This window comes from Marmota flaviventris, chromosome 3 (genome assembly GCF_047511675.1).
Source record: "Marmota flaviventris isolate mMarFla1 chromosome 3, mMarFla1.hap1, whole genome shotgun sequence".
In the NCBI taxonomy this organism is placed as follows: domain Eukaryota; kingdom Metazoa; phylum Chordata; class Mammalia; order Rodentia; family Sciuridae; genus Marmota; species Marmota flaviventris.
Genome location: NC_092500.1, coordinates 1977673 through 1991020, shown reverse-complemented (window position 1 = coordinate 1991020; position 13348 = coordinate 1977673). Strand labels below are relative to the sequence as shown.

The following is a 13348-nucleotide window of genomic DNA, read 5'->3' as shown; positions in this document are numbered from 1 at the left end:
TTGTTGGTGTGTGTGTGTGGGGGGGGGGTGGGGGGTGCTGGTTAGCGTCCTGGGCGCAGACTCTGGCAGACCAGGCTTCTTGGTTCTGTGGCCTCTGGGCATAGACCCCCACCCCTCCCTGTGCGCCTTCCCTTCCCATTGGGAGGAGGACCGGTGCTAGGGAACACCTGCCATGGAGAATTGCTATGGGCGTGGGAGGTGATGGAAAAAATATGGATTCTTAAAAAAAATAAAAATTAAAAAAAAAATAAAGAAAAAAGAGGCCAGTACCAAGCTTCCCTCTCCCTCCCTCCTGGGACTGGGCCACCTCCAGAGTTGGGCCTCCCATCTCCCAGTCTCAGCCTCCGCTGCCTCCTGAATGAGATGGCAACGGCCCTGGAGACTCGGGCCACGGGTCAGGCACTAGAGTCCTGGGACAGCCCAGCCTGCTGGCATCTCAAGGGGAACCCAGTGCCCAGGGCAGACTGCCTTACTTGTTTCAGGCTATTCATTTCCAGACAATTGCTGTGGACCTCTGTAGAGGCCAGAGGAGCAGGGAGGTTTACAGGCAGCGGGTTGTAATGGGCTGCTCAGGAGGACTCCCTGCCTCTGGTGTGTGCCCTCAGGTCCCTGGCCTGGCTGCAGGGTGCCATCTGGACGTCCCTGACATTTGTGCCCACTGCCCTGCCCTCTGCAGCCTGAGGGCAGTGTTCAGGGGCTTCCGGAAAGAACCTTTGAGTGCAGCTTTGATGAAGGAGAGAGGGTTAATGGCAGGTGAACCGGCAGAGCTGAAGGATGCCATTTTTGAATACATTTCCTGGTAGCATCGCCAGGAGGAAGGGGCTCATTCGGGAATGTCGGGGGAGGGGCGTGTAGTGCCCAGAGCCCCCTGCTGCCTGCCCTGCCTTGGTTCTAGAACAGTGTCCTTGGGCCCTGTTTGGGAACGCAGAACCATGGGCTGGCCCAGTGGAGGCAGCTCAGCAGGTGGGGAAAAGAACAACTGTGAATTGTTGCTAAGTACGTGTCACGGCCCCGGCCTGCAGCACCAGCAAGGACATGCCTGTACCCACTCTCAGCATGTGCAGCGTCTGTCTCCCCACCCTGGCCACAGTCCGGATCCCAAGGTGCTGTTACCCGCTGCATCCCCACGGCTCGCACCTTCCCAAGTCCACTCTCTCCTGTACTGAGTTGGTGTCAGAGAGCAGGCGCGGAGGCTGGGTGACGCTCAGACGCCCCGAGGAAGCAGGGCTCCCGTCCCTGGCTCTGCTCTTTGGGAGGCCTCCCTGCTGTCCGCAAACGACTCTTCCTCCACAAGGACATTTGGTAGAAGTGTCTCACCCAGGACGGCAGAAACCACTCACAGGGGAAGCTGGGGCATCCACAGCAGTTTGGTGGCTGTCTCCGTCTTCGTGTGATAGAATAATTGATGATGAGAGAACGGTTCTGGACACACCCCATTACACGGGAAATGCACTTGGAGACATTAAAACATTTCACTAAAATTAAAAATAGACATAATAATAATAATCGATAGTTTGGAACTGCAGTCCTACAGAAAAAAATGCCCCCCCCCTTTTTTTAAGAATTGATAAAGCAAGTAAAATGATAGTTCAGCAGTTCCCATGACTTCTGTCCTTTTCCAGTGCAGTCAGGAACGTCCTTGTTTGTAAACTGTTTTTGATATCAGTTATAATTTTTATTACCCAAAATGTTTTTTTTGTGTTGCGGAGCAGATACATTTGAATGGTATTAATTACGAAGCTGATAAGTATCACGCGGGACTCACTCCTCCTGCCTGTTAAGTCACTGTGTCACAGCAGCAGCTCTACACCCTACACCCGGGTGGACTTGTGCTCCCTGCCGGGCGCTGCCTTGAGGCAACTGGATCCTTCCTTGGCCTGGTTCCTGTGAGGGGTTCTGCCCCTCAGCCCAGGGAAGGTCCTCCCCTCCTGCGTGCTGCTGAGGTCCATATCTAAGGAGATGGGCTCCACCCTCTGGCTGGAGAAGGACCTGCAGTCCACCAATTAGGCTGGTTGCTATGGTGATACAGCCTTGTCATTTTCTCCTATTGGGGAAGAACTGCCAGGAAAAGCAAACAGGGGAGGGGGCCTGTTGGCTTACTTTAAGATGCGCCCTCTCATGCGTGCACATCACATGGACAGCGGGGCCTGTTTCTCTGGCAGCCAATGCTGCCCCGGGGGTCGCACTCCTGGGCTTCAGTGGACTTGGCAATGATGACCTTGGGTCAGAAAGTTGAAACTGCCCCGTTTGGGGCTGGGACACTCCTGGGGTTGTGGCACAAGAGGAACTGACCTGGACTGGTTTTGTGTAGCCTCGATGGAGCAGGGACATGGGCCTGCCTGGACATGGACCTGGAGTGGAGTGGGACCAGCCTGGTGCCCTTGCTGTGGAAGATCTGGTCTTTCCACGCTGGTGTGCGGCACAGAGAAAACCATGAGCCAGCACAGTGCCTCGTGACCCCCAGGCTTGACTTTGACACTCGTGTGCAGTATTCAGTTCGAAGGTGAAGAGTGTTCTGTGCCTCACGTAGATGGCCCGTCCCTGTGCGGCGAGGCCTGGTGGCCAGTGGCCCCCAGCCTGCCGGGGGTGGAGGGAGGGTGGTCTGTGTCTCAGGGCCTCAGGGAGCCCCAGGCAGGGAACGCACGCAGTCTGCCTGCCTGACGCAGATAGTTTTCAAATAAATCCCGTCAAAATGGAATTGTGCTTTTCAGTTAAATCTCCTGTCCTCAGCTGCAACTCTGAGAAGAAATCACCAACAACTTTTGAATTGTTTTTAATCCATTAGAATACTAACCGAGCGCAGGCACGCGCTGTCGCGTTTCCTGATAAATACAATCTATGGCATATTCAGGAGAGATCAGACTGTGCTGTGTCCTTGCCTCTCAGATCTCATTTCTGGAAGTTCTTGAAGAGGCAAACTGGAGATTTAATCCCTTCTTTCTTTTCCCCCTTAATTTCCTGTTTTTATTCGGTGACTTCCTGGCATGAGAGGTACCATTTGTCCCTTCAGGTCATAAAGGTAAGCTGCCTCTTTTCTGGGGCTTTTACTGGCTGAGCTTGGTTCCAGGGATCGCGGAGGCACAGGTTCTGCCTCCGCAAAAGCTTTCCCCGTGCGGAGGAGGGGTCCCCACTTCAGAGGCGTGTTCTAGAAGGGCACCCTGCTGGAGGGCCGGCACCCTGCTGGAGGGCCGACCCCCCACTCCCTCCCTGAGAAACCCCGGCAGGGCCACACTGCCCAGATCAGCCCAGGAGGGCAAGTGGCTCCCACCTGCATGAACTGGATGCTGACTGGGACCCTCCAAAGCCCGAGGACACGGCAGAGGGGTTCTGCCCCACGGGTCTGCTCTCGGGAGGCGTCTGGCTGAGCTGTGCCCTGGAATGCCAGGCTCCAGACCGCCGCTTGACACCCACGGGACGAAATATGTAGATCAACTTTCGTGGTGTGAAGTATTTTCAGGTGACTTTTATGGGCATAATTATGGGAGAATGTTATGATAATGTGGCACTAGAAAAGGGAAGAAAAGCAAAACATTAAAATCCCCATTTCTTGATATAGTGCGGCAGCTGCTAGTTTAGAAGGGCTCATTTTTGCATTAGAATGTAGTGCTCTGGAGTTAATGACCTCTACAGATTGCCACCTGTCACCCGGAGTGCTGCTGGTGAGGGCCCAGCCCCTGTGATCAGGGAGGAGTGGACAGAGAGCTCCCTGACCACAGTCTGATCTGCTGCACAGGGGGATGGGGGTGGGGGTGGGTACTCAGGGTCCTCTGCAATGTATCTGTTTGGGCCAAGGTCATGGGCTCTGGCTTAGGGGCTGTGTGGACACAGGTGCAGGGGCCCAGGGAGGCTGGGAGCCTCATTTCCAGAATGCAGCCTCTCTGTTCACGGGGCTTCCCCATCCGTGAGGACCCCTGCTGCCCCAGGACTCCTGTGGCTTCTGTGAAGTCCCACAGACAGGCCTGCTAGAGGCCTGGAGGCCAGACAGGCCCGAAGGAGCCCCTGAAGGGCATAGGCTCCTCCTTCTTTCCAGACTTCTTTGCCCCAAGTGTGCAGTGACGGAGCCCGGCAGCAGCACAAGCCCACTGGGCGCTGGGCTTTGCAGAGCCAGCCAAGTGGCTAGCAGCAGGTCTGGGTGGTTTCACATTCCTGCTTCATCCCAGAAAATGGGTGGAGGGTCCTAGGGGCTTCATGACATTTGCCTATTTATTAAAACATGGCAGGATTCAGGAGTGGTGTCACCTCTGCCTTCAGCGAGGTGAGGCCAGGGCTCCTGGGGTCCCCATCCTCAGGGCTGCAGGCCCACCTGTGAGGCCCCAGATGCAGCCTCCAGCATATTCATCCAATGGGTGTTGGCAGGGGCCTGGACGAGATAGACAACACACTCCTGAAGGCCCCCGGGAGGCACACAGTCCCCTGGGCACCATGCAGGGAGGCAGTGGTGGAGAGGGCAGCTTGGGCCTGACACTGGGGCCTCCTGGTCCTGGTGCCCTCTGCCCTCTGCAGGTTGCTGCCCAGCTCCCAGGGGGGATGCCAGGGACATCTCTGAGGTGGCAGGAGGCAGCCCAAGATCTGGTCCTGCATCTTGCCTCCATACCTGGAGCCTCCTCTCCTGCTCAGCCTTCCCTGGCTCCTTGGTTACAGGGTGGCCCCAGCCCCGTCCTATGCCCAGCCTGCCTGACGGTGTTCAAAACACATGTGCCTGTTCCTGCCATGCCGTGGTCACCTGAGCCCCAGCACCTGCCACTGGGTGCAGGGGCATCTCTGCCACCATCCCAGCCTCCCCATGTTCCCCACACGTAGTGCCTCTCAAGGCTGAGCTCTTTCCTGCCTGGGTGTGATCCTCTGTCCCTCAGTCCTGGCCCCGGAGGACTCTGTCCCTGGGGTCCCATCTCCACTAGATGGCTGCTCCAGAGCGTGGCCTCCGCGATGCACCTTCTGGAAGCTTCACAGGAGCTGGGCGTGTGCTCATGCCCTCCCCTCTCTCTGTGTCTGCTGGTCCTCTGTGTCTGCTGGTCCTCTGTGTCTGCTGGTCCTCTGTGTGGAGGCCTCCAGATAACTCTCCAGGGTGCTGAAATCAGGCAGGAGGGAGCCAGGCGGTTCTCCTGGGGCTGCCAACAGAATGCCCTGCTCCCCTGGTGGTAAGAGCCTCCACCTGAAGCCTCCTCCAGGCCACCTTGTCCCCTCCACTGCCTTAGGGTCTGAGCTCTGGGCCTGGCTTCCTGTCTGCAGGGGCTTGATGGCACAACTCCCTGGCAGACACCTGTTGATCCTGTGGGCAGTGAGGTGGCATGGCCAAATGGAACCTCCCTGTTAGACACCTACCCAAGGGGCTCAGGGACACATGGGGTCAGGGATGCCCGGCCAGGACTGGTGGGCAGGACAGGCCTGCCTGTCCTCTGAGGTCACTCACCCCACCCTGGGTTGGGCACAGAGGGGGGCTGCTCCATCCATCTTGGGGCTGGGCAGTGGCTGCCCACATGCTTGTTTGGGGAGCAGTGTGGTCCTGGTTTGTAGGGTGAGCTGCAGGAGCAGCACACAGGGCAGATGGGGACAACCCTGCCCTCGGGTTCCTGAGGACTGTCACCATGCATAGGCTGTCCCAGACAAAGAGCCATGGGAGCACGGGCCTGGAGCGTCTCCGTGCCTGGCGATGTCCTCTGAATGAGTAAGTGAGACAGTGTGGAGAGCGCCTCTCTGCTGCCCCCAACTAGCCGCGGCGTTTGCTTTCACCCTTCAGGAAGCTGGCTGCATGCCACTCCACCAGCCACAGCCTGGCCTCCCTCCCTGGCCTCCCTCCCCGGCCTGATGAGGAGCGTGGGCTAGCTCCCCGGCCAGGGGCTGGGGAGGGCCTCACTAGCATGCAGCCCCACCTCACTGGGTCTGGGCTCCCTGTCCCAGGGACATACCCACCCACAGAGACCTAGGTATCCCTGGCAGGTAGGCCCCTCATGAGACGTCTGCCTGGGGAGTCACTGAGGCCCGTCTCCCTCTTGGGTGCTTCAGACAGCACCTTGCTCCCTGGTCAGCCTCGCCTGAGGGGGTCTTGCTGGAGGGCAGAGGAGGGGCTTGGCTTAGGGACATGTCCAGAGGACTGGGGTGTGGCTGGGGACTGGGGCTGGGATGCAGGAGCTGGCCAAGATCCATCTGGAGATGTCCCGGGGTTCCCGCATTACGCCCTCCTCACTGCCTGCAGCTGCCGCGCGGCTGATCCTCTGGACCAGCCCCTCCCCTTGTTTCTACACCTGTGGAGAATTCTAGAAAAGGTGGCTGGAGAGAAGAAACTCTGACATTGTCCCAAGAGGTGCCTAGAGCCCACGGGAAGAAATGTCCTAAGTACCTTCCTGTCCAGAAGATTCTGTCTATGTGGTGGCCCCTTGACTCCCTTGTCCCTAGAGGCAGGGTTGGCCTAGGCCCCCATCTGTGGCTTTCTGTCTGTGGGGACCACAGAGCATGCCTGGGCTGTGTCTTCGGGCTTGTGGAGGAAGGTCCGGGCTTGGTACCGTCAGGGTACCGATGCTCAGAGAGGCTGACCTGGCCAGCTCTGAGCCAGGACTAGCAGCCATCTGTGGGAAGGGGTCTGGGGAGGGGGCTGAAAGGGGTGGGCCTTCAGGGTGGGGCTGTAAGACTGGTGAGAGGGTATGGCAGGAGGGCCGTGGAGCTCTGAAGAGTGGCGTTAACTTCCGCCTGAGGATCTCTGGTTCTGCCATCTCATTAAAGAGGAAGAACATCCAACGTGCGCATCCCTGTGAATTGCTCACTAGTGTGTTAGTGCTGCAGGGGAGCCCCTCCCCCGCTGCTTGGCTCCCCTGAGCTCTGCCGTCCTGCACTCCCCTGTCTTGGCTCTGGTCTCCCTTTAGTCCAGTTTCCCACCCAGACCTTGGGCATTGGGTTGTTCTCTGTGCACTGTGGGGGATGAGCAGAAGGCCTCCCAATTCATGCTGTAGCCCGTCTTCCAGCTGTGATGACCAGAACTGTCCCCAGACCTTGCCTCTTGTCCCTAGAGGCAGGGTTGGCCTAGGCCCCCCTGCAGCTTCCTGTCTGTGGGTCCCGCTGAGCATGCCGGGCTGGGTCTTCAGGCTGGCGGAGGAAGGTCCGGGTTTGGTTCCGTCAGGGTAGCAATGCCCAGATCATTTCTGGTTTCTCATTTCTGTGGCGGCGTGGCCAGAGGGTGTGGGTGTCTGAGGAGGCTCTGCCACAGACACCTTCCTTGCGGGTGTCTTGCCCTGGTGTGTGGCTTCTCCCTGCCCGGGCAGCACTCGCAGGCTCCGGGCAGCCGTCTCTGGGCTGTCTGCCTTTTTACTGGAGGGAAGGTGTCCTGCAGGTGTCCTCAGCCGCTCTTTCCAGAGCTTGGAACCAGCGCGGGTCGGCGAGCTGTCTGGGGTCTTCATCTCCCCGTGTTGCAGGAGCGGCTTCACTGCCACGGTGACCTGGCCGAGGAGAGGCAGGCGGACATTCCCGGTCTCAGCAGTGACCAGGAGGCCCATCAGCCCTTCTGCATCCACCCTCTGGTTTAATCAGGCCCGCCTCTCCCAGAGGAGGCTGAGTACCTGGGCACCCTTCCAGAGATTTGCGGGGTGCCTAGAGCCCATGGGAAGAATTGTCCTAAGTGCCTTCCTCTTTGGAAGGCTCTGCCCATGCTGGTGGCCCCTGGGCTGTCTTTACAGGAGCGGCTGGAAGCCCCAGCCTGCTCCTGGCCAGTACCAACCTGCCGCTTTCCTCCCGGGCCTGTCCCCTCCCGGGCCTGAAGGGGCAGTGCGCTCAGGCCCCCACGCACCTGCGGCCTCCCAGGCAGACAGCCCGTTCTTCCCTGGACATCCGCTGCCCTGTGGCTGAGTTGGGACTTCGTGTTTGTGCTTCTTGAGTGCAAGGAAGGACCTGCATCGGTTCTGGGCCCTGTTGGGGTGTCCACACTCACAGCTGGTGCTGCTGTTTCCCTGGGTGCCACCCAGGTGTGCCCATCAGAGCAAAGAAGATGCCTCTTCTGGGGTGTCAGGGGCTCGCCTCACACACGTGTGCTCCCCAGAGCCAGCTGCTAGGCCCACACCACGCTGTGCTGCCACCTCAGACCCGTCAGTCACTGGAGACACTGTTGGTGGGAGGAGGGAGGTTGAGGCTGGATCCTTTCTGAAGGTTGGCTCAGGTGGGTTCTGACCTTGGTGAGCGGGAGTCTCGCCGGTGGCCCACCTGCTTCCCTTTCAAAGAGGGCGGGTCCTAGAGATCCCCCGGGGCGCAGGACGCCTGCCCGTGGCTTCCACTACCTCTGAGGTGCCGCGCAGGGACACCCTCACCTTCCTTCCGCGGGGCTGCGTTTCCACCTGACACTGCTGGCGGGACTCGTCTCCAGCCTGAGACCTGACGATGGCGACAGCGTGGTAAGGGTGGAGAGGGCGTACATGGGTTCGCGGGGCTCTGCTGCATCCAGAATCAAGCTGAGTGACCGCAGGCGCAGCCCCAGGCTTCCCTGGGCTGAGACCCGCCTGGCGCTCTGGCAGCCCGGGCTGCCCGTGGGCTCTCCTGTGCCATGTGCTGCAGCAGGACCTGTGCCTCTGCTGGTGGTCCCACCGTGAGGTCGAGACGCTTCTCAGCAGGCCTCTGTCGTGTTTCCAGCTAGGTGACCGTCACTTGGTCATCGTGGGGCACAGTGAGCTCACAGGGACCTGACAGGTGTCACTGAGCCATGGTGTGCTTGCCTCTCTGGGTCGTGGCTGAGGTGTGGGTGCAGAATGAGGCAGGCTTGGGAGGCTGGTGGTCATCCCTTCCTGGCTCTGTGGACACTGAGCCCCGTGAACACAGGGCCAGCCGGCCTGTGTGTCCACACTGGCTAAGCAGCGAGGCCTCCAGTTCTCAGTCCTCCATAACACCTGCCAGTGGGGTTCCACCTCACCTCGGCACCTTGCCCTGGCAATAGCGCACTGAGTCCCAGAGCCCACCCTACGGTGGCCCCCTTGGGGCTTTCTGATGCACAGACACGGCTGGGGACGCAGGAGTGGGTCTGGCTGGCAGCTTTGGCTGACGTGTGGCTGGTGCCTGGGGTGTTTGCAGTTTGCCTGGGAGTGGGGAGGGAGGAGGACAGTGGGAGTGGGTGCTTGGGAGGTGTCAGGTGGGTGCTTGTGCGGTGCTGGGCTCTGCCCAGAAAGACACTCCCATTGTCACCTGGGGCCCAAGGCTCTTTCATTTGTGATTCAGTCCCTGTCACCTGCACTTGGGGACCCTAGGCCCCAGGCCAGCCAGCCTGACATCTGCCTCCCTCTCCCTGTTGCCCCTGGACGTGGCTTGCACTCTGGATCCCTCGGGTGCTGTGGACTACAGGCTTGGGTGGACCTGGGAGGCCCTCTCTCCCGGGCACAGTGAGCCTGGGGTCTGTCCTGAGCCACCCGGGTGCCCAGGCCTGCCCCCATTGCCAGGAGCACAACAAGGACCTGTCCAGCGCCTGCTCCCCGGTGCTGCCCTGCACCTTCCTGGACCCGCCTGTGGTGCTCAGCAGAGGCTGGGGGCGTACATGCTGCACTGAGCCCCCCGGGTGCTCTCCTGGCCAGGCTCTGTCCAGGGCAGGGGATATACTACAGTCCTGGGGAGGGCTGAGGAGAGGTGCGGACAGAGGTGGGGTGGCTTAGAGTGCTGTCCTCTGCTGAAGGCCGGCAGTGTCCCTGCTGTGGCATCCAACCAACGCCCCTCTCAGAGACCAGGGAGGGGCCTGGGCTTGAGCTGTGGAGGGCTCCTGTGGGTGCCGCCCACACACAGGTGCAGGTGAGCGCCAGGTGTGCCTCCTGTCCACTCCCACCAGGGAGGCCTCACGGGCCCAAGAAATTTGACAGCCGGGGTGGGAGTGAGGCAGAACAGGAGCACAGCGGCCTCCCTCCCTGGGAGCCCCAGGGTGTGTCAGCGGGGTCCTCCGTCTCCCCTCTCCGTGTGCCCTGGCCCCTGGCCCCTAGGTGCCCTGAGAGTGTCACCTGAGCCCTGGGGAAACCCTACTGGCATTAAGGCAATGGATTTACTTACTTGTTTAAAAACCCACTGGATGGTGAGAGGACAGGAGAGTCCCTAGCCCGGTGACCTGAGGCCATCCTCATGGAGTGTGTGGCGGCCCCGGTCTCCCTTGGGCAGAGGTGGGCCTGAGGTGGAGGAGGCCCCCTGAAGCTTTCCATACGTGTGCGGGTTTTACCGGATGCTGAGGTGAGGTGTTAAGGCTCTCCTGCTGCCCGTGGCCTTGGCCTTTTGGGGGGGGGAGATTTGAGCCTTCTCGGGGGGACTTTCCTGGGAGGATATTTTAGCAGTTAACCTGCTAATGACTCCAAAGCCATCTTAACTGCTACCAGGCCTCACGTGGACGGCACGGCTTCCCCGAGTGCTGCCAAATGCCATCAGTGGATTGTGCAGGACTCGTGTTAATTAACTGGTGCTGATTTATGTTCCTCGGCGCCTGCAGGGTGCAGGCCAGGTGCAGCCCAGGACCGTGCTCCTGCGTCCTTCAGGGTCTGCCCCTGGGCTGTCCGTGTCTGGGGGCTTTTGGAGCTCTGTGGGGAAGCAGTGGTGTCTCCCTTTCCTCACGTCATCTGAGCTCTGCTGCATCTGGGAGCTGGCGGTGGACATCAAGAAAGGTGGCCTCTTCCTTTGGTTGGAAACTCCACATGATGCCTGCGTGTGGGACCTTGTGCTCATGGCCCCAGAGAGCCGATGATCTCACCAGCGTTCTGGACAGGAGGCCCGGAGCCAGGGGCGGACGTGCATTAATGAACTTGGGAAGGTGTGGGAGCTCTGTGGCGTGCAGATGTGAGCTCCCCAGACCAAGAAAACAGCCAAACCTCGCTGTAAGCACTGGTCATTGGAAGTGGGAGGTCAGTGGCCTCATCTTTTTCATCTTCTGCTTGGGGGCCATTGCCGTAAGTGGGGAGTGTCTTATACATGACGACTCATTGGTTAAAATGGGCATCACTGAGAAAGGCCGTGTGTGTGCCGCAGGCGTCACTCCTGGGTCTTGGTTCTGTCTCCCTCCTCCTTCCGGGTTCCTGGGTGGAAGGGCAGCCGACCTGGAGGACAGCCTGACCTGCGAGCAGGGCCCAGGACCTCCCACCCAGCTGTCTTCTTGGTGACTTTGAGCAAGGCCAGGGCACCCTCACCTCCTCAGGAGGCCGCCAGGTTTCTGTCCCATCGGGAAGCAGCCAGGACCCTCCCCTGGAGGTGAGGAGTCTCTGTCTACTCCCTCAGACACGAGGGACAGTCAGTGAGCCTGAGGTGGTCACCCTGGGCCTCACACTCAGGGTGCAGGGCCCGACCCCCACATCGGCCACCTCACCTGCCCGTCCTCCAGTCCTGGCCCCAGCAGAGCGCGGGGGAGCTTTCCAGACACAAAGGGGCAGGATCTGGTGCCATGGAGCACGGAGCAGAGTGCTTTTGGTGGCCTGGGCGGCCGGCTGGGGGGACAGGCTCAGTGGGTCCCCCCACTGAGACGGCTGGCGGGCTCCAGGGTCTCTGCTCCTGGCGGGGCCTGGCCCTCCGAGGCATCGTGGCTGTTTCTATTCAGATTACAGTTCAACAACAAACGAAAAGTAGAAAGAATTAAACAACAGAAACAGAAGGAAAGTCCAGGCGAGGACGTCAGCATGTGACCTGGGAGCCCCCAGGACTGCCGCCCCACAGCGGCACGGCACACAGACGGGGGTCTGCTCTCCAGTGTCCTCGCCCAGCTTGCTGCCTGGTCTCAGTGAACGGGTGACGGTGCCCCTGGGGTCCCAGGCTGTCTCCTGCCCCAGCCCCCCTCTGTGTCTGCAGACACCCACCTTCCTCTCCCCCCACCTGGGGGCTCTACTTGGAGCCAGCACCCACCTTTGGGGTGCAGCCCTGCCCGCTCCACGTCCTCCTGGGGAGCCAGGGCTCCTGCTCCAGATGTATGGCCTTGGAGCCAGGATCCATGGTGGGAGCCCCTGGGCCTAGCCCCTGGTGTCCTGAGCTGTCCTCAGGGAGGGGGCCTCAGGAGTCACCTCCTGCGCCCCTGCAGCTGCACATCCCCTTGCTGTGGGGCCAGGACAGGTCCTGGAGGGCCACTAGGGCCAGGCCATTTGGAGGGACGAGGGAGGGGCAGTGCTCTTCCCTCCCTGAGGGTCCTGTTGGCCTGGCCCTGGGCCAGTGGAGGCCTGGGAAGTCCCTGGGCAACCTTTGAACATGGAGGTGTCAACCAGGGGCCTGGTCTGTTTGAAGGGTGCCCAGGAGGAACCTTCTGGAATGTGCTACCAGTTTGCCCACCTTGTCTCCCCAGGAGGGTGCTCTGGGGCATCTCCGGCCTCAGGAAGGATCCCTTCCCAAGTGCCCTCAGTTCAGGATGTGTGCTGTTACCGTTTGTGTGCCCAGCTCTGCAAAGATGGGGTGGGTTTTGACCCCTGGAGCCTGGGTTCACAGCGCAGCCCCGAGGAGCCGCTGGCACTGGCCCTGGGTGGGGAGGGTTTTCTGGCAGGGAGAGTGCCCAGGTGAGGGGCTTCAGGGCGTGAGCGGGAGTAGAGGAGATGACGGGGTGCTGGAGAAAACTGCCTACCCCGGCCTCCAGCATTGGTGGGTGGGGCTCCGGCCAGCTGCTGGGTGCACCTCTGGGTGCCCTTCAAGGGGCTGGTGGGTCCCAGGACCCCAGGACCACTCCCAGGACAGCCTCCCATGCTGATCCACCATTGTTGAGGTCAGCGGTCTCTGCTGAAAGCACACTGCCCGCAGGGGTGGGCTGTGAGGCTCCATGTGGAAGCAGACCTTCACTCCGCAGTGCCGAGGGTCAGCTCTGCAGGTGAGCATGTGCCTGTACTGCCAGCTGCTTCAAGTGTCACTGTGCCAGGGGCATGGAACCGGCTGTCACTCTGGGCCTCGAGCAGCCCCTGTGAAGTGTGGTGTGAAGTCCCCCTCTCCAGGAGGCCCCGGCTGCCCCACCGTCCTCTTGTGCCCTGGGCTCCTGGCTGGAGGGGCAGCCGAGGGGGAGGTGTGTTCTGGGCACCAAAGGCAGACCAGCTGTGGCTGCTGTCCACTCGCCTCTGGGCCCACCTGGGCATTGCCCTCGTCTGTCTGGGGACATGCCCGTGTGATGACAGCACACAGCTGGAGGACTGGCGGGAGCTGACTGGACGCAAGGCCATACCTGTGTTCTGCAGGAAGGAGGCGCTGCAGAGCCTCAGGCCGAGGCGCTGGGTGGACTCAGTGGGCAGGGCAGGGGGCTTGTGTTCTGCTTGGCCTCACCACCCCTCCCACCCCCTGTCCCCTGGGCTCCTGCTCTGTGCGTGGACGTGAGTGAGCCAACCTCTGGGCACCACCTGTGGGCAGAGAGGCTGGCCTGGTTTGGCCTCTGGCAGGAAAGACACCATGGCTGGCCGGGCCA

The 13348-nt window shown here is 60.6% G+C and overlaps 1 protein-coding gene across 1 annotated transcript in view; it reads left to right on the top strand.

Annotated features, from left to right (window-relative positions):
• Positions 1-13348, top strand: part of Tafa5 (TAFA chemokine like family member 5) — a 205793-nt gene that overhangs the window by 975 nt on the left and 191470 nt on the right. The window lies entirely within an intron of this gene.